The sequence below is a fragment of the Mauremys reevesii genome, linkage group 6 (assembly GCF_016161935.1).
Source record: "Mauremys reevesii isolate NIE-2019 linkage group 6, ASM1616193v1, whole genome shotgun sequence".
Classification (NCBI taxonomy): Eukaryota; Metazoa; Chordata; order Testudines; family Geoemydidae; genus Mauremys; species Mauremys reevesii.
In genome coordinates, this window is record NC_052628.1 from 111,361,388 (window position 1) to 111,385,390 (window position 24,003).

Sequence of the window (24,003 nt, forward strand, 5' to 3'; positions counted from 1 at the left end):
ATGCATCAACATCGCCAGAAGACGCTGCCAGACAAAGAGCTGCGCTGAGCATGTGTAGAAGCACAGCCGTGCAGCCAGAGCTGAAGAGAGAGTAACAGAGAATAGCAGACGGGAGCCAGCATGTGTGCCAACATTGCCCATACATGCATTGTAACAGTTGGATTTACAGACAGGACATGGCCATTTATTGGGACAGCTGCATTTACTGGCCTTACTTCATGGATGATCGCAATGCATCACAAACTGAATCCTCATCCTGCAATGCCAACACCGGTACTAGTAATAATGATTATTCTCATGGTCTTTTTTACATGCTCCATGAAAGAGATTTTCTATTGGTATTCTGTTAGCCATTACAAGCTAGAGCTAAAATAAGTGTCTGGCACTGGAGTAATTATTTGAAATCCTATGTATAATTTATTAAACAAATCCATAATAGCTGCTTTCTAAAAATATTAGTGCAAGATGAAATACGTTTTGACAGCTGCCAATCCACAATGTCAAAGTGTTAGATTGTCAGCCTAAAAGATAATAACAGTCTTTCCCAGGTCTTTTGCAAGAGAATAAAATACAACTAGAAATTATATTTCATTTCCTAATATCTAGTCATATAATAAAGATCATTTAATCACAGACTCTTCAGAGACATGAGGAGGTGAAATTCTGGCCCCTTTGAAGTTAATGCCTAAGCTCTCATTGACTTCAATAAGACCAGGATTTCACCCTAGGATTCCAGCTATTCATCATGGGGAAAGTTTAAAATAATATATCTGGGGAAAACACACAGATATTCACTCGAAGAAAGAAATGATGAACAAACCTAGGGGTTGTAGTGGACAACAGATTAGACACAAGTTAGAAAGTAAAGGTGGTTGGAATTTTTCAAATGAAAAATATTGCATTAAAAATTGCCTGTTTTCAAAAATGGCAGTTTTCATAAAACTCTTCATTCTCACCCACACAAGTTTTCCTTCTTTTCAATATTGCCTTCTCTTCCCCAAAAAGGCAAAGTGGGAAAAAAAGGGGAAAACACACACACACAAAAACCCCCACAGCAATTAAAATGTGGAAGTTTCAAGAACAGCTTCATATAAGTGACAAACTTCTCCTTTTGGATACCTGTGAAATAAAGCTTATTTCTTTTTTAAAATTTTGTCATGAAAAGTTGTTGCCATTTTTCACGAATTCTGTATGGAACATGATACAGCAGCACATAAATATGAAGCCAACGTGATTTAGAGATATTTAGGGTAAAGAATCATGTCCTGCACAGTTCCTCTTAATGTGGCTTTGGTAGGATGATGCCTACCAAACATTACAGCATTATGTTATGTTCTGGCTACACATCATTTGTAAGATATTGAAAAATTGGAGGGGAGTCACAGAGTAGCAAAACATTGATGAGGTTGCAGGAAGGAATGACTCAAGGTAGCTGAAATGGTAGCAGTCTTTGTTCCAATCCCGAAGGTTCAAGCCCTGATGATGTTGCATCATGGGAGGATTCTTGATTACCATGTATAAGTACCTCACTGTGAGAAAATACCAAATATTAAAGGGTTTTCTTTAATTTACAAAACAGAGGTATAACAAGAAGCAATGGCTGGATGTTATAGACAGACAAATTCAAGATAGCAATAAGGCATACCTTTTTAACAGTGATGGTGGTCAACCACTGGAACAAACTCCCAAGGGCCATGGTAGATTCTATACCTAGCAAAAATCTTCACATCAAAAAATGGAAGGCCTTTCTGGCAGACACATATCTGTCAAACACAAGTTAACAGGCTCAGTACAGAAGTAACTGGATGAAATTCTAGGACCTGTGTTATGCAGTGTGTCAGACTAGATGGTTCTGGTTTGAAAGAGTGTGATTCTATGAGAAGAGGGAAGATGAAAAGTCCTAGATATGTATAGCTTAGCTATGAAAAGGGGACATGAGACTACAAAAATGTCAATTGTGTAAACACCAAGCAGGGAGAGAAGTGTGTTTCTTCCCCCCCTCCCCGTCTATTTTTATTAAGTGAGCAGGATTGGAGCCACAACTAGCTAAGACTTTATGTATTTATTGTGTTGGTTTTGTTATATGACCTTTCCAAATTACTAATCATTGAGAGGCAGCTCTTCTGCCATCACTAGATATTCCTGAGCCAGTGAGGGGACTGATCAGCTCAGCACTGCAGAGCCATGCCCTCATGCTTTAGGGCATAAGCCAATCTGTAACTAATGGGGGTTAGCAAGAATTTTTCTCTAGGAGAGAGTTTCTCACACACTGGGTCATTTTTTTCTAATGGAACCATGATTTATCAGAAAATGTTGATTCAGCTGAACTGGAATGTTTTGATGGACAAACAAACAAACAACAAGGCAGGTTGGCCAGTCTGCTTCCCTGCCAACCAGCCAGCCTGGCTTCCCCACGCTGCCCAGCTGCTTGGAAGCCCACCTGGAAAGCAGTTTGGGAGCTGGAGCTCCCCGTGCTGCATGGAAGCCAACTGGTGAAGATTTTGCTCTCCAGGCATCTGCCTCCCTGATTCTCAAGTGGGAAACACAGAAATCTTGGTTCTCCTAAAATGTCATTTTCCAAGACAGTCTCCCAAGGCAGTCTTTTTTCATGAGTTGGGATGTAATTCTATTTCAAAATGTTAAAAAAAAAATTATGGGAGAGAACTGACTTTTCCAGCCAGCTCTAGTTTCTTGATTCTCCTCTGAACTACCTCGTATTAGCTACTTTTGGAGATGGGCTCCTGCACTAGAAAGCACACTGGTTTGATTCAGAAGGGCAGAGCCTATATTCTGGTAACTGGCCATTCAGCCAGGAACCCCTTGCAAATTTTTCTTGGGTGACCTTGGCATGTGTGTTCCAGCCTCCCACTGTTGGGGAAAAGGGTGATTATGACAGATTGCAGGCCTGATTTTCAGGCCAGCAAAAGCCAAATCTCCCTTTTTATGTCATCAATTATGCAAAGATAAATAACTGTTGGTCAAGTTACTTGCAGGCACCCTTTTATGTCATTAAGGATGCATCTACTCTTGGAGGAAGGGTTGCAATTCCCAGCTTACTTACACATACCAGTACTAGCTCCCATCAAGTTAGTGCACTAAAAGTAGTAAGAGCAGCAAGCAATGACATGAGCTAGTCACCCTAAGTAGAAACCCAGGGCGTCCATGCCCCATAGTAGTGATGTACTACCATGGCACTGGCTATTTACCGCGAGTAGGTAGATTAGAATATTAACTGTAATTTCCTTACCTTTAAATGATTAACCATGCAACCTTCATATGCTTTTAATGTAGCTGTTTTGATGGAATTAATGCATCCTGGTAATAGGAGTTTATGAATAAGGAATTAATATTGTTATGAAAGGAAATTTAAAAAAACGGACTGTGATTTTTTTTAAGGAAGTGAGACAGCTGCTATTATAACTTTTATGAAAGTAGTAGTAGATTTGCTTCTTCAATCAACCTTTCATGGATCTGTAAGTTATTTTTATGATGAACACAAAAATAAAAAAAATACTTGGATATATATAAAGATATTACAGAGGGGAAAATTGGTTTCAAGCCAATATTTATTGTGTTCCTTTTTTCTTTGCAAAGCTGGTGTTTCTTGGGCTTTTTAAGAGTTGTAAAATATCTCTGTGGCTGTAACGTATGATAAATGAGCTGCCACATGAAGAGGCACATGGGCCAGAATCATATAAGGTTTGCTGAACAAGATTTGGCTTAATATTTTAAGGTATTTCCACACCATCTCCTCAGAATCAAGTCACCAAAATCAAAGGCATTTAAATGCATTCTGATAATTTCATTAGAGCGGTTTAGCTACCATAATAGTGATGCTTTGTCTAAATCTTGGGTATTCAGCCATTTTTAAAAGACTTCCTTTTCCAGAAAGAGAGGGCAGGAGAGAAACAGGAATTACAAGTGAAGCATTAAAAATTGGAACGTAGTTAGTGAGTGTAACAGACTTTGCTGTAAGAACCCTGCTGTGCAATATTAGTAAATAAATCAGAGCAGAAATAACATGAGCAGCCTGAGAAAGCTCCTGCCAATAAAATAAATAAATAAGACATCATCTCAGGATCCATTCTGCAAAAGAAAAGGGGCTCTGCCACTGTGCTTGATTCGCCACTTCTGCCAAGGCAGCTTCTTTCCCCAAAGGAAACAGTCACTACAGAACAAGGGCAGGAACCACAGGGCTTCAGCTTGTTACTAGGGTTCCATTGCAGCCATACTGATGGAGATTTATTATGTGATGAATGAATCAAGGGAGTCTGCTGATACTTTCACAAAACTCCATCATTGGCCACCACAGGCCTCTGACAGCTGGGCACCTCCTTTGAACCATGCTGACCCCCCTCAGTGGCCATGCCAGGCCCAGGAAGCTGCTATGCTAAACCAGGCATTTTACTGGTGGCAGTGCACTGGGAAGGTGAAATAAAATTGAGGTGCCCTCCCTACATCCTGTTGGCAGATTTTTGGTATTTAGGCTGATATTTTGTGAACTGTCTAAGGGACTTTATACATTAATTCCCAGTAAAATGAATGTGAAATTGACATCCAAAGGTCTTACGCTGCTTGAAAATATAAACCTTAGGCGGATAGCCAATGCACCTTGCAGAAAACTGGGAATATCCAGTTAAGTCTATCTCTAGATAAACAGTGTGCAATGCACAGATAATAGTGGTGTCTGGAACACATGTAAGTACAGCTGGTTAAAATATATGTATGTATCAATTCTTCACTGGAAATTAAAAACATTTTCATTTGATAATTTTGCCATTCACAAAAAAAAAAGTTTGTCATAGAAACCAATCACTCCCACATTTTCAGTTCTCAAAAAAAAAAAACCAAAAAACTTGTTTTCAATCAAAAATTGGGGTTTTGAAAACAAACTAAAAATCAGTTTTGAATAAATTTTCACTGAAAAAAAAATCAGGTTTATGAAAATTCAGTTGATTTTTTCCTGCAAAGTTTTGTTTTTAATAAAGTCATTTTTGTTGCAATTACATTCCAATTAAAAATATTTCAACCAGCTCTACATCTAAGCTTTCCTTTATTAACTGGATTCAAAATATATATGCTAATGTATATATTGTCCTGAATCTTCATATGATTTAAGGTCAAACTTTGCTCTCTAAAGTCAGGCAGCAAAATCTACATGCAAGGACCCTAAGTCGTGTCTGGGATATCAGTCTACTTACTTAGGTACCTAAATTTCGGAACCCCTGTTTAGAAACATTGGCCTGAGTGGGAACACATTTTATTTGATGTTCTATCTTCTCACCTTATACTATTGTTGAACGAGCACTTTGGATATGCCCACAAATGCAAAGTAAACATCTTTATTAACAGATTTTTCAAAAATTAATAAAATCTCTACAAAAAGTTTATTCAACCCCACCCTCCTCAAATGCAACGGTTACAATCCAGACTCTGATGCCTCAGGACAATATCATTTTAAGAAGCCACACACAAAAGCTAATCATGTCATCTGACTACCTGAACATGGGCAGGTATTTAGGACAGAATGGTTCTATATGGAGCCGTAGTAAAAAAGGCATTGTGGCATCAGATATTCATTTTAACAGAATTTCCCAGACCTAACTTTGTCTTGAGTGACACCTGTGCCACCCCCCTGGTCTTAGATTATACCTTCAGTGATAACTGTACAAGCCTACACAAGCCAGTGGGGCTGCATAGTTGTCACTGAGGGCAGAATTTGGCCTGGTAGCGATGCATGCCATGGAAACAATCCAATGCCTAGGGTGAGTTTGTCTGGTGGCAATTAGAAAATGCATGGAGTAGGCTGGGTGCAATAGGCGAAGCTGACTGCACCCTACAAAGGGTTGTAGTAATGGGCATGCTTCTCCTGTATGCGTCCCACAGAAATGTGGAGGAAGGCTCCACCCCACCCCCTGCATCCCTATACTGAGCTGTGCCCATGGCACAATCTAGCCCTTTGATGTAAAGTAGAAACCTGACTCATGATGCACCTTCTCACTGCAGATGACTGAAGGGAAAAAAATTAAAAACAGCTAATATCAAAGCAAGGTCAGAGAGCCTGCTGGAAAGGGGGTTTCAAGCTTCTGTTACTGAACGCCTTCGGACACTGCGATTCCAGAGGCCTCCGTAGGAAAGCTGAATAGCTATTGTTAACTTTCCTTACGTTGTACAGGGTTTCATTGTTGCAGTAGCCTTAACAAGCCAATATGATACTAAATCTGAAATCCCTGCAGTAGCTAATACCCCCTGCAGATTCTATACTGTGAAAATAGCTGGATTGATAATGGTGGAGTCTATGCAATAGATCTTTTTTTTTAAATGTAAATGTGAACAAAGAATCTGGTGCCACTTAAAATTGGTAGCTGATTTTAAAAAAGCCTCAAGTATTTTAATGTAAAATGGGAGGCTTATCTGTTTTGATACAAGGGATTCAGATTCTGTAGCAGCACTTGAACTTTCATCATTACCCGGAACAGTCACAATTCAGTATTCAGTAATCAAGACAGAGCATGTGAAAACTGCACAATTCACAGTTACACAAGCTGAAACATGACTATCCTAGAGTAATTTTTCATTCAGTGTTTATCTACATAAATAATAATTTCAAACACTGCTGCTCTCCTGTTAAACAAACACAGCTTAGTAATAAAGTGTGGGTTCAATATACATTTTAAAAATAATACATAAATGGACAATATTAAATAATCCCAAAAGCTTGACTAGTATCGTAACATACAGTGTTACGCTTCTTCTGTTCTACCATAACAGCATACCCTGCAAGTGCTTGAAATGCTACAGCTTCTCCCTTTAACTACCGCCACATCCACTTTTCCCATCTGAGTCTTGTTTAAGACGCTTTCAGCTGTGTAGGTTGTAAAAGTGAATATAATTCCAAAAGAGGACTATATAGTCTGATTTAAAAAAAAAAAAAAAGAGGCAATTACTCACAAACTATTGTGTATGCCTAATGTGTGTGCAGCTACAATGACTGCACGAACATGTTAGGGTCGGAAATATTTATATATAAATCATGATTTTAAAAAATAATCTGTTTTTTTTTTTTTTGGTTTACATGGTGGTAGTTCTTTACTTTTCATTGATAGTCTAAAATTGCCAAAATGGATGTTTTATACTTATTTCTTGAGGACCTGGTCCTGCACCATTGAATTCAGTGGGAGTTTAACCAGTTACTTTAATGGGCACAAGATCACTGTTAGAAGAATTTCAGTTTTTAATCTAGTCGGGTTTTTTTCTACTGAGAAGAAAAAAACCCCCTCTATTCTACTCTATTTCACAAATAAAATCTATGCTGAAAAAAGACAAGCTTACGTCCTCATTAACATTCTTACTATGGGAATGCCACACACACAAAACTGATAAGAAAACAAGATGTGCTATACTTGCAATGAATACCACCATCACATGCTGAACTTTCACAAATCAAGATAGCCAAAATACTTTGGCCAGGCTATACTCCTATGTCAGGGTTCGCAATCTGAATCAATGAGAATTGTGCTCCTATTTCACTTAGTTGGCTTTGCAAATCCCACTGGCATAAATAGGAGCTTAACTTTAGGCTCTGATTTTTGAAACTTTTGGCCTGTGTGTATAAAAAAACATTTACCATCACTGGTAGGGTGTTGAAAGTCTTAATAGGTTCTCATTAAACAATGAAAATTTGTTTGGAAGTAATAAAAACTTTATGCTAAGAGAAAGCATTTCAATAAAAATACAATATTAGCCCCTTGATGTTGTAAGTTCTTATGCACAGGCTTAAATCTAAGCACATGAGTAGTGAAATTGAAGCTGATAGGATTAGTCATGTATTTGCTTAAGTGTTCACAAGATGAGGCCTTAGTTTTCAATATTTTGGTTTTTACCTATAGTAGTTTTGTAAAATTTTAATAAGATACTCTATCAGTAGTGGCATTTTTTACATTTTATTTAAAAAATCCCAACATTTAAAAATTTAATTCATTATAAGTTTAAATCTAAAATTCCAATAGCATTTTTTAATTAGTTTTACAATCCCCAACCTGTTGAAATCATCCCCCACCCCCCAAAGTTAAGTGATTGAAGTTGCTCCACTCTGACAAAGGGAAATATACTTGAGCAAATATTCCTGGAGTTTGCACACACAAATTGATTGTGCACAATTTGCACACACATCATTGCAATAATATTGGGCCATGTACTTGTAGTCTCAAAAGGGTGATGTAAAAATGGAATTCTCTTACTTGCTGGATACCAAGGTGGAGTCTTATGTACTTGCTTTTCTGGTTTAAAAAAAAAAAAAAAGAAACTTCTGGCCCCATTAAAGTCAATGGGAGTTGTGACACAGACTTCAAGGAAGCCAGGATTTCACCCCAAATTTTACATCTGTTACTGTAAAATCAGTATGGCTATGAAAGAGCAAACATTTCTTTCCTGCCTCAAGTACCAATTAAAGATACTATATAAACAAGGAATACAGAAAGTAAATTATTAATTTCCATACAAGAAAAATAAAAAGATGCATCTGGATTCATGACCCAGGCAACCCCATTCAGATAGCGTTTGAGATACTGTCATAGACTCACCATGCTATCACAGACTGCTGTCTGCCTGTAGATCTGGCTCTTCCTGAGCCATTGACACGCAGAGCTTCTCCCTTGCAGTCTCTTCTCCCAGGCCTGCTTTAGGAGTTCTTGTATTTTCCCTCTTCCTTCAGGGAAAATACAAGAACCTTCCTCCTGCAGACCCTTTGCAATTCCTTTCCCAGAACACAAGACTCTCCCATAGCTCTCCTCTCCCTGTTATCTTGCTGTCATTTAAAACACACAGCAGCCATCCAGGTTCTCCAAATTGGGTCTAATATCTAAATACCTGTCTCCCCTTCAGGTGCCACAGACTGGGCTAATTGGGCTCTCCAGTTCCCCTTTACCCTGTCGCTGTGACAAATACACCTGTGACAAATAGAATGACCCAAGGACAGAGGGCAAGAGCACCCTGATCCCTAGCAGTGAGTTTCAGCTGGCCTGACCAGTCTGGTTGCCAGGTGTTCAGTTTTCGATCGGAACGCCTGGTTGAAAAGGGACCCTGACGGCTACAGTCAGCACTGCTGACCGGGCCATTAGAAGTCTGGTTGGCGGCACAGTGAGGCTAAGATACGCTCCTTGCCTGCCGTGGCTCCGTGCAGCTCTTGGAAGCAGTGGCATGTCTCCCATCTAGCTCCTAGGCATAGGGGCAGCCAGGTGGCTCCATGCACTGCTCCTGCCCCAAGTGACAGCTTCACAGCTCCCATTGGATGGGAACCATGGTCAATGGGAGCTGCAAGTGTGGTACCTATGGAAAGGGCAGCATGCAGAGCTGTCTGACTGCGCCTCTGCATAGGAGCCGGACAGGGGACATACTGCTGCTTCTGGGTCCTGCCTGAGGTAAACGCCTCCTGGAGCCTGTACCCCTGACTCCCTCCTGCACCCTAAGGCCCTGCCCCATCCCTGATACCCCCCTCAATCCCACCCCTCCAGTCCCACCCCCACCCCAGAGCCCACACCCCCAGCCAGAGCCCTCACTCTCACCATGCCGCAACCCCCTGCCCGATCCATGATCCCCTTCCCACCCTCTGAACCCCTTGGTCCCAGCCCGGAGCCCCCTAATTCACCCCAAATCCCTCATCCCCATCCCCACACCAGAGCCTGCACCCCCAGCTGGAGCCCTCCCCCCTCATGCATCCCAGCCCCCTGCCTCAGCCCGGGGCCCCCTCCCACACCCTGAACTCCTTGTATCTGGCCCCACCCCAGAGCCCACACCCCAGCCAGAGCCCTCACCCCCTCCCACACCCCAACCCCCTGAGCCAGCCCCATTAAAATGAGTGAGTGAGTGAGGGTTGGGAGAGTGAGCAACAGTGGGAGGTGGGGATGGAGTGAGGAGGGGCAGGGCCTGGGAGGAGGGGCAGGACAAAGGCGTTCGGTTTTGTGCACATAGAAAGTTGGCAACCCTACTAACCAACCCAGTGTGCCCCAACTATCGTTATAATTGCCATCTAAAAAGGTGCCATGTAATGTGTCACTGGAAAACTCATAACGCTCTAGTTATTACAACCCTTGTGTAATGGAGGTGCAAGCAACTGATGCAAAGTTATGGACATCAACTGAAACTGTAATTCTTAAAATGTGTTTGTTAGTCAAACAGGAGTTACCCCATCCTAAACAAAGGGATGTGGTTGCTCCACGGGACAGTTACTTTCTAAATACTTTGAAGACAATGAGAATGTATTTACAATGGGGGGAGGAGAAGAGAGTGGGGGCTACACCCCTGCAGAGCAGAGAAACTTTAAAGTCAGGGGGTCTAAATCTCAAATAAGCAATTGAATCAACTGATTAAACCCAGTATTAGTGTATCATGTCAAAGTCTTTAAAGAATGCCAGTAATATACTGGTGATTAATAGCATTGTAAAATATATGTATATACTAACACTGTAGAAAGAATTATTAATACTCATTGATACTATATTCTAAAGTGAGTGGCCAAACAAAGGAAGGAACATTTTCTGCCAAGAGAGGAGTGAAAGTCCCAGATCTTTATGTGAGGATGGGAAGCACTGCACGAGGTCATCCTGCCTCGTGAAACAAGTTCATTGAACTTTGAAAGATATAAGTAAGGACAGAAGCCACCTTTGGCACCCATCACTAGACAGACACAAGGCAACAGAGCCGTTTGAAGCTGAGGAGGATGGGTGCTTCAACCAAGGGGGTTGAAGTTTTTGGGAATTGAAGATAGGTGACATATTTGCTTAGGCAAAGATTTAATCTAACAAGGTTGAGTTTTAGAAGCATATTTTCTTGTAACTATATCTTCATGCCTTATACTTGAATATACTATATACTATTTTGTTAATAAATATGCTTCCTTTTTTACCATAAACCTACTGTGTTGTGTTTAAAAGGAAGATTTTTTTTTACCCCCAGTTAAATTAATAAGCTGTGATATGTTTTTTCTCTTTACAGAAAGAACAAACATTATTATTTCTCTGAACTGTCCAGGAGAGGACTGGACACTGCACAGTTTTGGGGGAATTAGGAACTAGAAGTAGGTTGGGATCATCTTATCTATTGTAACCAAGGTTGGTGGAGGCCAGAGTGTGACTGGTGAGATGTTGGCAGCCTCTGGGGGTAGGATCTGTAGCTATAAACAGACATGCAGGGTGTGACCTGGTAGGCTGGTTGTGAGCACCTGAGATTGGGAGCTATGGCAGTAAAGCATTGTGAAGCATCCAGGATTACAGGGTATGCAGTGACAACCCCTCATTGGTCTGGATTTGCACTCCAAGCCCCCACTGGACTGTGATAACACCCTATCACAGCCACATTTAGAATTTTTGGATTTAGAAAAAGGCTGTGTCATATTTATTGCTCAAGGTCTTGTTAGAAATTCACATCTGAACTACTGTGGGATTATTAAATAACTCCGGATGAAGGAACCCTGCTATCCCTGTAAAATCTACCCTTTAAAACTATCACACTGAGGAGCATGTCATAACCAAAGCTGCACGCCATAAGACGTTTTTTATTAGTACAACCACAGTGACTTAACATTTACTCCAGAGGATAAGCAAACAGATGAGATTCACTTTTTCCATCTTGCGTAAAATGCTTCTTAGGGCAGGATTATGCTTGAGCTTTGTACATGGGCTGGAGCTTTGATAAATCGACAGCATTACAAAAAACAGAAGTGTGAAGATTTATCAGAAGAGCATGGGTGTGTGCGCGTCTTGGCAGCCGCTGCAACCCTATGGTAAAACAAGACTGAAGGATACAGAATAGGTCTAATTGGAACCTCAGATAACATTGGACATCCTATTTCTTTCTCTATTAGAGGGAGCATGGTCTAGTGGGTGCGGCAGGTAAGTGGGAGACAGCTCCTGGCTCTTTTCTCACTATTACCATATTATGCATTGTGAGCTCATGCCAGTTAACTAACTTTTCTGTTCTTCCATTTATTCATTTGTTAATTGGGACAATGCCCTCTTTATGGGGGTTTGAGAGATTTTGATCACTGCTATTTGTGAAATGCTTTAACAACTTCAGAGGAAAAAAGCCTTTTAATGTCTAAGTTCAAAATAGCACTCAGCTCCTACTGAGGGAAAGGCACAAACTATATATGAAATTTAAGATCATGTAGGAAGTGAAATATCTCAAGTTACAAACGTGGGGTAAGCTTTAAAGCGCATTAACCCCACATCCACTGAACTCTAACCAATCAGTGACACTATCACACCTGGACTCTTGAGAATACAGAACAACCACTCAAACTGTGAGCCGGGGAGAAGGATATGTACCTTCCAATGTAATGAAACCTCTGCTTCTAACTTTATCCTTTGAAAGTTTATTCGAGGTTTCCAGAAAGTCGGCTAGGGAATCATTCACTATCCCTGTTTCGCAACTACAGCTCTCCAGTCCTACTATTGAGTGGGGTGGAAGAATTGACACAGACATTTCCTAAAGTGTTTAATGTATTCATGTCCTCAGACAAACCAATTTATTCATAACCCAACTTCTCAGCCAAGCTAACCTTCCTCAGGGCTCTGCATTACTGACACAGTTTAATTACTGTTTAAATAGAACAATTTGGTGCTCGCACATGATTTTTCCTTGGCATTATTGGGTTCCCTGTGTGTGTTGCTATCAGCCCCGGACTGATTTGCAGCCATCAGTAGTTCAGTAATGACATGCCTATCAGGCATCAATGCCCACTTTTGTTTTAATAGCTTCAGCATATGAACAAACGTGTTATTCTAACATAGAACTCTGATAGGGCCTGCTGGCCTTTGGGGATAAATGGGAGAACCATGTTGAAATACGAGTATCACACTTCTGCTGGCCATATCGGGAATTAGCTCTCTCAGCCAGTTGGTACCTCTCCTGTCACTTGCTCTGCCTGCAGACCACCTCTAAGTACCGCAGTGTCCTTTTTATGACTTGGCCCACCAGGCATGCCAACATGCATACTTCCTGCCCCCTGCCCCCCAAAAGGAGGAAACGCATCTCCCAGTTCTATAGTTTGGCCACTTCCCCAGTGGTGAGTGGGGGAAACCTGGACCCACCCACTGTTCCAGGTCCCAGCCCAGGGACCCTATAGATAGCGGCCTCCTGCTGCCTCTCCTAAACTCCTTCACCAGCGCTGCTTCAATTCCCTGAGCCATTTCCTTGCAGCCCCAGCACCACCTTCACCCTCTAAGTCCCAGCAGCCAGCATGTCCCTCTTGCTCCTCCAATCCCTGCCAACAACTGCTCTGTCCAAGGTGCTACCTTCCTCCACCCCCTAGGAACACAGTCCTCTCTCCTTAGGCTCCCTGCAGCAAGTGATCCAGTTCTTCCATGCAGCTCCCTTTTATGTGATCCCATTGGACCCTGATTGGTTGCGCCGTGCAGCTTATCTCTGATTGGCTGCTTCCTGTGCAGCCTCCCTAGGCTGTTTGGAGGACTCACTCTCATTGCTCCTCTCAGACAGGGTGTGGCAGGCCCATGAGGCCTCCATTAACCCCTTCCTCTTCAGTGTGGGATGAACACCCCATCACATGCACCTAAAATGGCTCCCTGCAAAGACACCTTTCAACATGCACCTGTTCCACAGGATTTCACCTCTGTATTGGGTCCTGTGGCCCAGAGTCCTCACAGTAAGACCTCCAGCTCCAAGAAGGGCAGTAGGCTTCTAGGATACCTAATTGGCAGAGAAATGAAAACCAGCTTCCAATCACATCCGCTTATTTAAGCCTTCTCACGTCAGAGACAAGCCCAAATGGGAGAGACTCTCTTTTGTGGGACCAGCTTGGGATGGAGTTCTGTTGGCTCAAAGATCTTTCCCCCTGCACACTCCAATGCCAGTACACAGAAACCACTGAATTAAGTAATTTTTACAATCAGTAAATAATAGTGAGCCAAATCAGGAGGGCTTTCATCAGTCCTTACATGACTAGCCCACTCCACATTTAGGCACCTAAATAAGCACTCTGATTTTAGGGGTGCTTAACAACCACAGATGTCCCTTTTGATAGTTAAGTGTCCAAATCACATTCCCTCAAAATCTCCTCAGGAAAAATCTGTGGTTTGCCTAAACAGATATTGGTCTCTCACTGGAGCATCTGCCTTCAGCAGCTTGGCATTTTCCTTGACTAAGCAGGGTGAGGAAGGCCCCTATCCTTACCAGTCTCTAGAACCCTTCAGTAACTGTAAGCTGATCCTTAACCACATGAGCGAGGGTAAAAGTACCCGCTACACTAGTATTCAGTCTCCCTGAGGCTTAGTACCTCAGAATTCTACAGTTACCATTTCTGCTTAAATAATAGTTTGTGATTACATTACCTCAAATCACAGTGTGAACCATTCAGATAGAGCATCCGGAGACTGAAAAGCATTCACCAATCAGATAAACATACAAGAACTTTGTGAAACACAGCTTTGATGAGACATGTGAGAACATTTACTGTTTTTGATTCACATGGGTTAACATCCCCAGTCCAACAAAAAACAAAACAAAACAAAAAACCCACCTTGAAAATCATCCCAAAAGGAATACTCCGTTGACAAGGATATTTCATCTAGTTTTCACACTGAAAACCTCTTGGTTTCACATTATTTCATAATTCAAAATCCATAAGCAGACCTAGACTCTGAACTGGGTCTGCTACCTCATTCAAAAGATCCATGCACCTTATGGAACCTTTCAATGAAGAGAACTGGATCTGACATTCTAGTCTGAGATGAAAATCAAAATCAGCTCAGTTGTGCTGGTATCAAGTTTTGTTGTGATAACATAGTTATATTTATTAGACTTTTCAGAGGCTAATGTTTATTGGACTGACTTAATGATGCTTGGAACCTTATCATAATACTATTAACATACAGACAAACCAAACCAGAGTTTGTTCTAAGGCTTGAGATTTTATGTTGGCCTTGTTAAGTGAGCATGACACCTGATTCTTTTCCAGAGATCTAAATATCTGAAAACTGACACAATGCATTGGGCAACAGATTCAAAACTTTATTGCCATTTCCTAATTATGCGAAGAACAGAACTCAGCTTGATCATACATTTTATTCCATGTACTATAGAGTTAACCTCCATTCTAAAATGATGTTTAAAGAGACAATGAAAAACCAATTGCTCTTAGAAATATTCTTGAGAAAATAATCTGTCACCAGTACATCCATGGGATTTTAGTACTCAGTACTATTTGTGCAGCCTTTTAGATATATCACATTCACATCTAGGCATGAGATCTCTGAGGAAGATGATGTTATCACTCACAAAGTAACAAGGCAGATGCCAATGTGGCATAAGCAGACAATTGCATGCCTGCTTGCTCCATACAAGCATAGCTTCATGCCACCAATTAATGGTACTGTCTTCAAGGAAGGTGGTCCTATTTACGCAAGCACATAATTTGGTCCATATAGGTTTGAGCTCCAGTCTAGTATGTGTACACAGGTGTAAACTACATATATTCCTCGAAGTACCATGTTTAATGGTTTGGAGTCAACGTTTCCTATGGGATGCTGCATGGCTAGGGTGCTCTGATTCACCACCATACCTTTTGTTAACAATGTTAGTGATCTCAGTGTACACAGGGCCGGCGCTTCCATTTAGGCGACCTAGGCAGTCGCCTAGGGCGCCAGGATTTGGGGGGGGCGGGTGGCATTTTGCCGGGAGGCCGGCAGGCGGCTCCGGTGGACCTCCCACAGGCATGCCTGCGGAGGGTCCGCTGGTCCTGCGGCTCCGGTGGAGCATCCGCAGGCATGCCTGCGGCAGGTCCACCAGAGCTGCGGGACCGGCGGCAAAATGGGTAGAGCCGGCCCTGCGCTTAGGGCGCCAAAAACCCTGGCGCCGCTCCTGAGTGTACACGTGCTGTGTCAGAGATCATATATTGCCTGACTCAACACCAGTACATTGATAGATTATGGGCTAGCTGTGGGCCAGACAAAAGCAACAGACTGGACAGTTTGTATACACATTTCAAATTGCTAGCTACATCTACCCATCCCTCTGCTCATCTGTTTGTAGTGAGGCCATCATCACGGAATCTGGCCTCTCCTAAACACCATCCATAGAGCTCTTTTCCCCCTCCATTAAATTTGTGTATAGAAAGTTTTAAGTTACATCCTTTGACTTTGCATTTGGCCTGCCTAGTAAGACAGTGGAGTTAATGCATCGTAATAGTTTTTACTTTTGGCTATATTTTGTCCTTTGATTTGCTGTGATTATATAAAACCAGATAGGCATGAACATTATACCCTAATTAATATACTTCACAAGTGCCCATAGCAAATGTAACAATTTTATAAAACAAAGCAAATGTTAGCATTGCCAAGAGCCTAATGATAGATTACTGCATATATTAACTAACACTATCGTTAAAACATAGCAAAATTGCAGATCAACCCAACTGCTTTAAACTCAATGGTGCTGTGCAAGCCATTAAGCACTTAATGTAATTATAATTTTATTTGACATTGTTAATACATAAAAGGTAAATGATTGCCTTTTCCTAGTCTAAAATAAAAGATAAATTAAGATATCTTAAATAACCTTAACATGATGAATTCATTTTAAATTAAGTCCCAGAATTGGAAGTTCTAAACCCTCAGATTTAATCTTACCTCATTAGACAAGAACAATAATCCTTCAACCAAAGATATGTTTTAACCAAAGCCTCATTGAGCTTTCTTAGGTTAAATTTCCATTTGTTTAACAAGAGGCTTAGTGAAATGAAAAAAAATGCACAATTCTGTATTTACAAGATGAACTCTGCTTGCAAGTAATGGTAGTACCAAGATTTGAGCTCTGTGTGCAAAATTATGCAGGCATTTTGCCATGTTAAATATGAATACTGCATTTAATACCTATAAACACACTGATACAGGGAAGGGCAGCTCTCAGGAGCGGAATGGATTAAAAAACAGCCTTTCCTCACAAGAGACCCAAATTCTGCTTGTAATTTATGTCACAAGTTTGCTTCTCTTCTCCTATCCCTTAACATCACTGCACAATCTTTAGTACAATTTGGCATAATTAGCTTTCTCTCTGAAGCAGGGCAGGACTGGAATAACAGGGGTAATGCAGGTCAGGATTGAGGTGAATTAGCAGATCTGTGCAAAATCTTACATATTATGCTTAATTTCATAGTTTAAAAACCAGCTGGGACCACTGAGATCACTTTAAACACAGTGCTATTACTCAATTTCATGAGCAACAAATTCACTCAAAATATAAAATGGCTTTATTAATTATATGTTAATTGTCACTTAACTAGTGGAACTCATTGCCACAAGACACTAAGAAAAAAAAAGCAAGGTAAGAATTTTAAAAATCAATGTTCATAAGTCACATATGCTTATGGAAAAGCCCTACGGAATTTAATAGGAATTAAACCAATAGGGATCTACAAAATTTAACAAGGTTCTATGGAAATTATTCTTAAAAAATAGAATTGAATAGACTATAATCTTGCTATAGATTTATTGTGAGCCATCCTATAGAATTCTGTAGCGGGAACATATCCTATAGAATGAAGTAGAGGGGTAAATCAAAAATGTTATGGGAAAAATATTTTCTATTCAATTTTACAGGACTTTTTCATAAAGTAAATAAAAATAGTACATACAATTACACTGTACAAAATAGCATTACTTTTTCTGTCTTGGCATATAAAAAGCCATGCTTTCTCAATACACTGCAAAACATCAAAAGGATGTTTTGGCTATATGGCTTTTATTAAAAAATGTGATTTAAAATACATGTAAGGAATCACTAATTGCATGATGAGCGATTTATACAAAGCCAAATCTCAGCACTTGTGAACCAGGCATAGGATCTAGCTGCAACTGTGCCACCCAATATAAAGTCAGAAATATATTTATAACCTGGTAGCACAGACTACTATCCAGGGATTGTCCACACACACAAGCAATACATGCCTTGAAGAACTTGCATTTGAATGCACCTGCACATTGCTCCATGAGGGCAGAGCCCTATTGAAGAGAACATGCTGGATTCAGGCCTCAGAAAACAAGTAACATTTGAAGGATGGAGGAGGGAGATTTAAAAAAAAAATTGATTGTAAGAACACTATATCCAAATGCCCCTCAACCTACCCATTATTTGTTGGTTATTTTCTTGAAAAAGTCTTGAAAAGATGGACTTTTTGGGTGAGTCCAGGGAGGATGTTTCTGGCATCCAGCACAGTGCAGAAGACGATGTGGATTTTTTTATTCTACTTTGAATTTTAGATGTTCCAAAGGATGCTGCTTAGATCCCTACCCTTGAAAGAATATTCCATAACCTAATATCTCTGCTTATCACTAACATGTTCTTGATTTTCTTAACCAAAAAGGTTTTTTTGTCTTGATTTCATTCCATTTCTAAAATGGGTTCATATACTGGAGTTAATAATTTCACTCCAGCTTTAGCATGTATACTGTATTTCTAGACCATTATCATGTCCTTAATTGTTTCTTAGCCAGCACACAAATATTTAGGGTCAAGTCTAATCCTAATGTAAGCTATCATAGCTCCACTGAGTCTGATCCTTAGCTAAGGAGTGGATTATTAGCTCTAATTTCTCTCACTTGTTAGTTCCTTCAGTCCCTACATTTTTACTGCTTCTCTCTGATTTCTGTCCAGTTTGTCCACTGTTTTTTCTTAATGATGTGTAAAGAATGGAATGGAGCATCCTAAACCTGATCTCTACAATCCTAAAGACTCTAACCCTGTTCCCACTGATTACAGGCCCTTAACCACACTATGACGGGATGTCTCTGTTTATTCAGCTAGAATTACACTGTTTTCCCCGCCGCTGGTGTATCACAAGGAAGAATCCATTAGAGTTGAGTTTGCATTATCATCCCTATGTTTCTTTTGGAATTACTAATCTCCTAGTTTTTTCTGTTCCATCAAATAATGTACTAAATCAACAGAGACTTAGTGCATGGCAAGCCAGAGTATAAATCAACAGTGCACTAGCCTGCCACACACTAACTGGCTCTGTGGACTCTGCTACTGTGCCCTGAAAGTTCAAAATTCTTAATGCACAGTGGCAGGGTCTACTGAGCCAATTAGTGCATGACTGGCTAGTACGCTGTACATTGAGACACTGGCTTGCCATGCACTAAGTCTCCCCATAGACAAACATCCTGGGTCTTAGTTGTTTCCCCACCACCATAATGTACTGAGTTGTATTTTTACAAAATGACTTTTCTTGGGTTATTTCCTCTGCACATGCAGTCGTCTCTCTAGGCTCTTTCTAGTATTCCCCCCTATACTATTTGTACTCTAATACCTCCCAATTTAGTCCTTGTAATTTGATATACTGCTTGATCCCTCCTTCAAGGAGATTACGGAGATGCTAAATAAGAATGACTGATCCTTGCACTATCGCCCCACTATCCTCAACGTGATACACCTCATCACCCTTTGACTGTAGTCCTTCAGCCAAATTTCAGTCCATATGACAGTACTTTCATGCAAGTCAGTGTGACGGGTTGCTCCCCGCCTCCCAGGGTGCCACCTAATGTACCACTGAGACCCCCGGTTCCACCAGTCTGGGTTCCCTTACACTGCCCTGCTGAGTCAGGCCCTCAAGCACCTGCAGCAAACATGCAGGTAGGGCCACAGCCAGCTGCAGAAAGACAAAAACTGAGATCAGCTCGGGACTTGCACAGCACTCAAGTGCACATCCTCTTTGGGGTGCAAACCCAAAATTATACAAAAATGAGGGGGTTAGTTAAACAGAAGTTAAAAGGTACAGTGACTAAAGTGAAATCCCTGCAAGTTGCATGGGCCCTTTTTAAAGACACCATAATAGAGGCCCAACTTCAATGTATACCCCAAATTAAGAAACACAGTAAAAGAACTAAAAAAGAACCACCGTGGCTTAACAATCATGCAAAAGAAGCAGTGAGAGATAAAAAGACTTCCTTTAAAAAGTGGAAGTCAAATCCTAGTGAGGCAAATAGAAAGGAGCATAAACACTGCCAAATTAAGCGCGAGAGTGTAATAAGAAAAGCCAAAGAGGAGTTTGAAAAACGGCTAGCCAAAAACTCCAAAGGTAATAACAAAATGTTTTTTAAGTACATCAGAAGCAGGAAGCCTGCTAAACAACCAGTGGGGCCCCTTGACGATCGAAATACAAAAGGAGCACTTAAAGATGATAAAGTCATTGCGGAAAAACTAAATGGATTCTTTGCTTCAGTCTTCACGGCTGAGGATGTTAGGGAGATTCCCAAACCTGAGCTGGCTTTTGTAGGTGACAAATCTGAGGAACTATCACAGACTGAAGTGTCACTAGAGGAGGTTTTGGAATTAATTGATAAACTCAACATTAACAAGTCACCGGAACCCAATGGCATTCACCCAAGAGTTCTGAAAGAACTCAAATGTGAAGTTGCTGAACTATTAACTAAGGTTTGTAACCTGTCCTTTAAATCAGCTTCGGTACCCAATGACTGGAAGTCAGCTAATGTAACACCAATATTTTAAAAGGGCTCTAGAGGTGATCCCGGCAATTACAGACCGGTAAGTCTAACGTCGGTACCGGGCAAATTAGTCGAAACAATAGTTAAGAATAAAATTGTCAGACACATAGAAAAACACAAACTGTTGAGCAATAATCAACATGGTTTCTGTAAAGGGAAATCGTGTCTTATTAATCTATTAGAGTTCTTTGAAAGGGTCAACAAACATGTGGACAAGGGGGATCCGGTGGACATAGTGTACTTGGATTTCCAGAAAGCCTTTGACAAGGTCCCTCACCAAAGGCTCTTACGTAAATTAAGCTGTCATGGGATAAAAGGGAAGGTCCTTTCATTGATTGAGAACTGGTTAAAAGACAAGGAACAAAGGGTAGGAATAAATGGTAAATTCTCCGAATGGAGAGGGGTAACTAGTGGTGTTCCCCAAGGGTCAGTCCTAGGACCAATCCTATTCAATTTATTCATAAATGATCTGGAGAAAGGGGTAAACAGTGAGGTGGCAAAGTTTGCAGATGATACTAAACTGCTCAAGATAGTTAAGACCAAAGCAGACTGTGAAGAACTTCAAAAAGATCTCACAAAACTAAGTGATTGGGCAACAAAATGGCAAATGAAATTTAATGTGGAGAAATGTAAAGTAATGCACATTGGAAAAAATAACCCCAACTATACATACAATATGATGGGGGCTAATTTAGCTACAACAAGTCAGGAAAAAGATCTTGGAGTCATCGTGAATAGTTCTCTGAAGATGTCCACGCAGTGTGCAGAAGCAGTCAAAAAAGCAAAGAGGATGTTAGGAATCATTAAAAAGGGGATAGAGAATAAGACTGAGAATATATTATTGCCCTTATATAAATCCATGGTACGCCCACATCTCGAATACTATGTACAGATGTGGTCTCCTCACCTCAAAAAAGATATTCTAGCACTAGAAAAGGTTCAGAAAAGGGCAACTAAAATGACTAGGGGTTTGGAGAGGGTCCCATATGAGGAAAGATTAAAGAGGCTAGGACTCTTCAGCTTGGAAAAGAAGAGACTAAGGGGGGATATGATAGAAGTATATAAAATCATGAGTGATGTTGAGAAAGTGGATAAGGAAAACTTATTTACTTATTCCCATAATACAAGAACTAGGGGTCACCAAATGAAATTAATAGGCAGCAGGTTTAAAACAAATAAAAGGAAGTTCTTCACGCAGCACACAGTCAACTTGTGGAACTCCTTACCTGAGGAGGTTGTGAAGGCTAGGACTATAACAATGTTTAAAAGGATAAATTCATGGTGGCTAAGTCCATAAATGGCTATTAGCCAGGATGGGTAAAGAATGGTGTCCCTAGCCTCTGTTCGGCAGAGGATGGAGATGGATGGCAGGAGAGAGATCACTTGATCATTGCCTGTTAGGTTCACTCCCTCTGGGGCACCTGGCATTGGCCACTGTCAGTAGACAGATACTGGGCTAGATGGACCTTTAGTCTGACCCGGTACGGCCATTCTTATGGTCTTATGTTCTTGCGCTGCAAAGAGAACTGTACAGCGTAAGCTCATGAAAATCACCCCCTCCCTCAATGTGGAGGAAGATATGCACAGCTTCCCCACTCCCTCACTGTGAATTGCACAAACTGGTTTAGAGAAAACAAAAACAAGTTTAGTAACTACAAAGGGTAGATTTTAAGTGATTATAAGGGACAGCAAACAGATCAAAGTAGATTACTGAGCAAATAAAGCAAACACACAAACTAAGCCTAAATATTGTTTTAAGCAGGTTGCTTTGTTTCTTGAAGACAAACTGCTCTTACTTGCAGTTTAGAACTCCAGGTATTCGTTTCACAGGCCAGACACCTTCTAGCCTGGGTCCAGTCCTTTCTTCCCCAGATCAGTTTTACGTGTTCTCAGCAGTCATCTTGGGCAGGGATCCAGAGAAGAAGGAACCCTGATTTACTCACTTCCCTGCCTTAAATAGGATTTACATATGGCAAGAATCCTTTGTTTCCCAGTTTGATCCCCACCTCCTCTTAGTGGAAAAATACTAGTAGTCCAAGATGGAGTCCATTACCAAGTGACATGATCACATGACCCTGCAGTGTCAAAGCAGCCATAAATCCTCAGGAAGACTTCCCAGGAAGGTGGAAGATTAGCATTTTCAAAGTTCTATTGTTTTCCCTAATGGCCCATTGACTAACCAGCCAGACCGATTGCATTTTGTCTGGTGGGCGTTCCCCAGGTGCAAACACTTTTGTAATTGATACAGAGTCCATATTCCTAACTTTAGATACAGACATGTTACATGCATACAAATAGGATAATCATATTCAATAAATCATAACCTTTCCAATGATCTCTCACAAGGCTCATCTTGCATAAAATAAATCTTAGATATGCCATATTCATACCATAACAATATCTCCATAAAGAATATGGGGCATAATGTCAGTCAGTCTGAATTTTGGTGAACTGATAAACATACACAGAAACCCAGCCCCACAAGCTCTTTCAGTGTGCAACATCTGCTGGCAACATGTCAAAGACTAAGACCCTGATCCTTCCAACAGTTACACATCTGTTTTACATTTATACATGAGTTGCCCTGTCCAACTCAATGGGACTATTCACATAAAGTTAAGTGTGTGTGTAAGTGCTAGCAGGACCAGAGCCTGAGATCTAGATTTATCATTCCCAGGAAACACAGAGATATACAGTGTGAATGTCTAAACTAAAGGAAAAGATCTCAAAGAATAACAGTCAAAAGATTTCACAGGTTTCTAATAAGGGGTTAAAAGTTTATCAGAAATATTTTACATATAGTAGAATAATTTATGTGTCTTAAGGAAAGGCCTATGTTGGCTCACAATGCAGTGGAGATCTTTGAAAGTTATAGAGTAAATCACACGGCTACAATGCCAAGGAGCTTTCTGAATATATACTGCTTCTCATCAGGGAAACATCTTTTCCACAGAAAAACAGTGACCTCAAAAAGAAGAGCAGGCTTCAACCTTTTAAAGGGTGAGAGAAACACCTATACCATTAATGAGACCAAATGCACACTCCAAGCCGAAAACCTGATTCATTTATAGTACAGAAAGTATATATATATTTTAAAAAATCTACATTCCATATGCTCAAAAGAAACCTCTATGATACCTCAGACAAGACAGGCAAATTAAATTACTAGACTATTATGAGGGGGAGGCAGATGCATGTTTTATTCCATCCATTAAAACTGAAATGAGTAATAATATTGCTACAGATGAGAAAAAATTAATAATGTTTTTTTAAACTGTTACAAGAACTTGTACACCACACAAGTGACTAAAGCTTCCATGGAGGAGATTGTTTTGCTTTTACTAAAACAAAAATTGTTATACCTAAGTGAAGATAGAATTGGTGTCATTAAATTCTGTTTAACAAGAGAAACATATACAGCTATTATATCATTAAGTGTAGTCAATGTGCCAAGGGTTATGGCTTGCAACTGGAGACTTTTAAAGTCTTC

General features: G+C 40.6%; 1 long non-coding RNA gene across 2 annotated transcripts in view; it reads right to left on the minus strand.

Moving 5' to 3' along the window:
• Positions 1-434: 434 nt before the first annotated feature.
• The window catches only part of LOC120407472, a 123,681-nt gene continuing 100,112 nt past the window's right edge, over positions 435-24,003 (minus strand). For both annotated transcript variants that reach the window (XR_005600009.1, XR_005600010.1), the window contains exons 3-4: positions 1,646-1,763; positions 435-1,529 (exon numbers count right to left, since the gene is read on the minus strand). This is a non-coding gene — a long non-coding RNA (uncharacterized LOC120407472). The remainder of the gene's footprint in view (positions 1,530-1,645; positions 1,764-24,003) is intronic.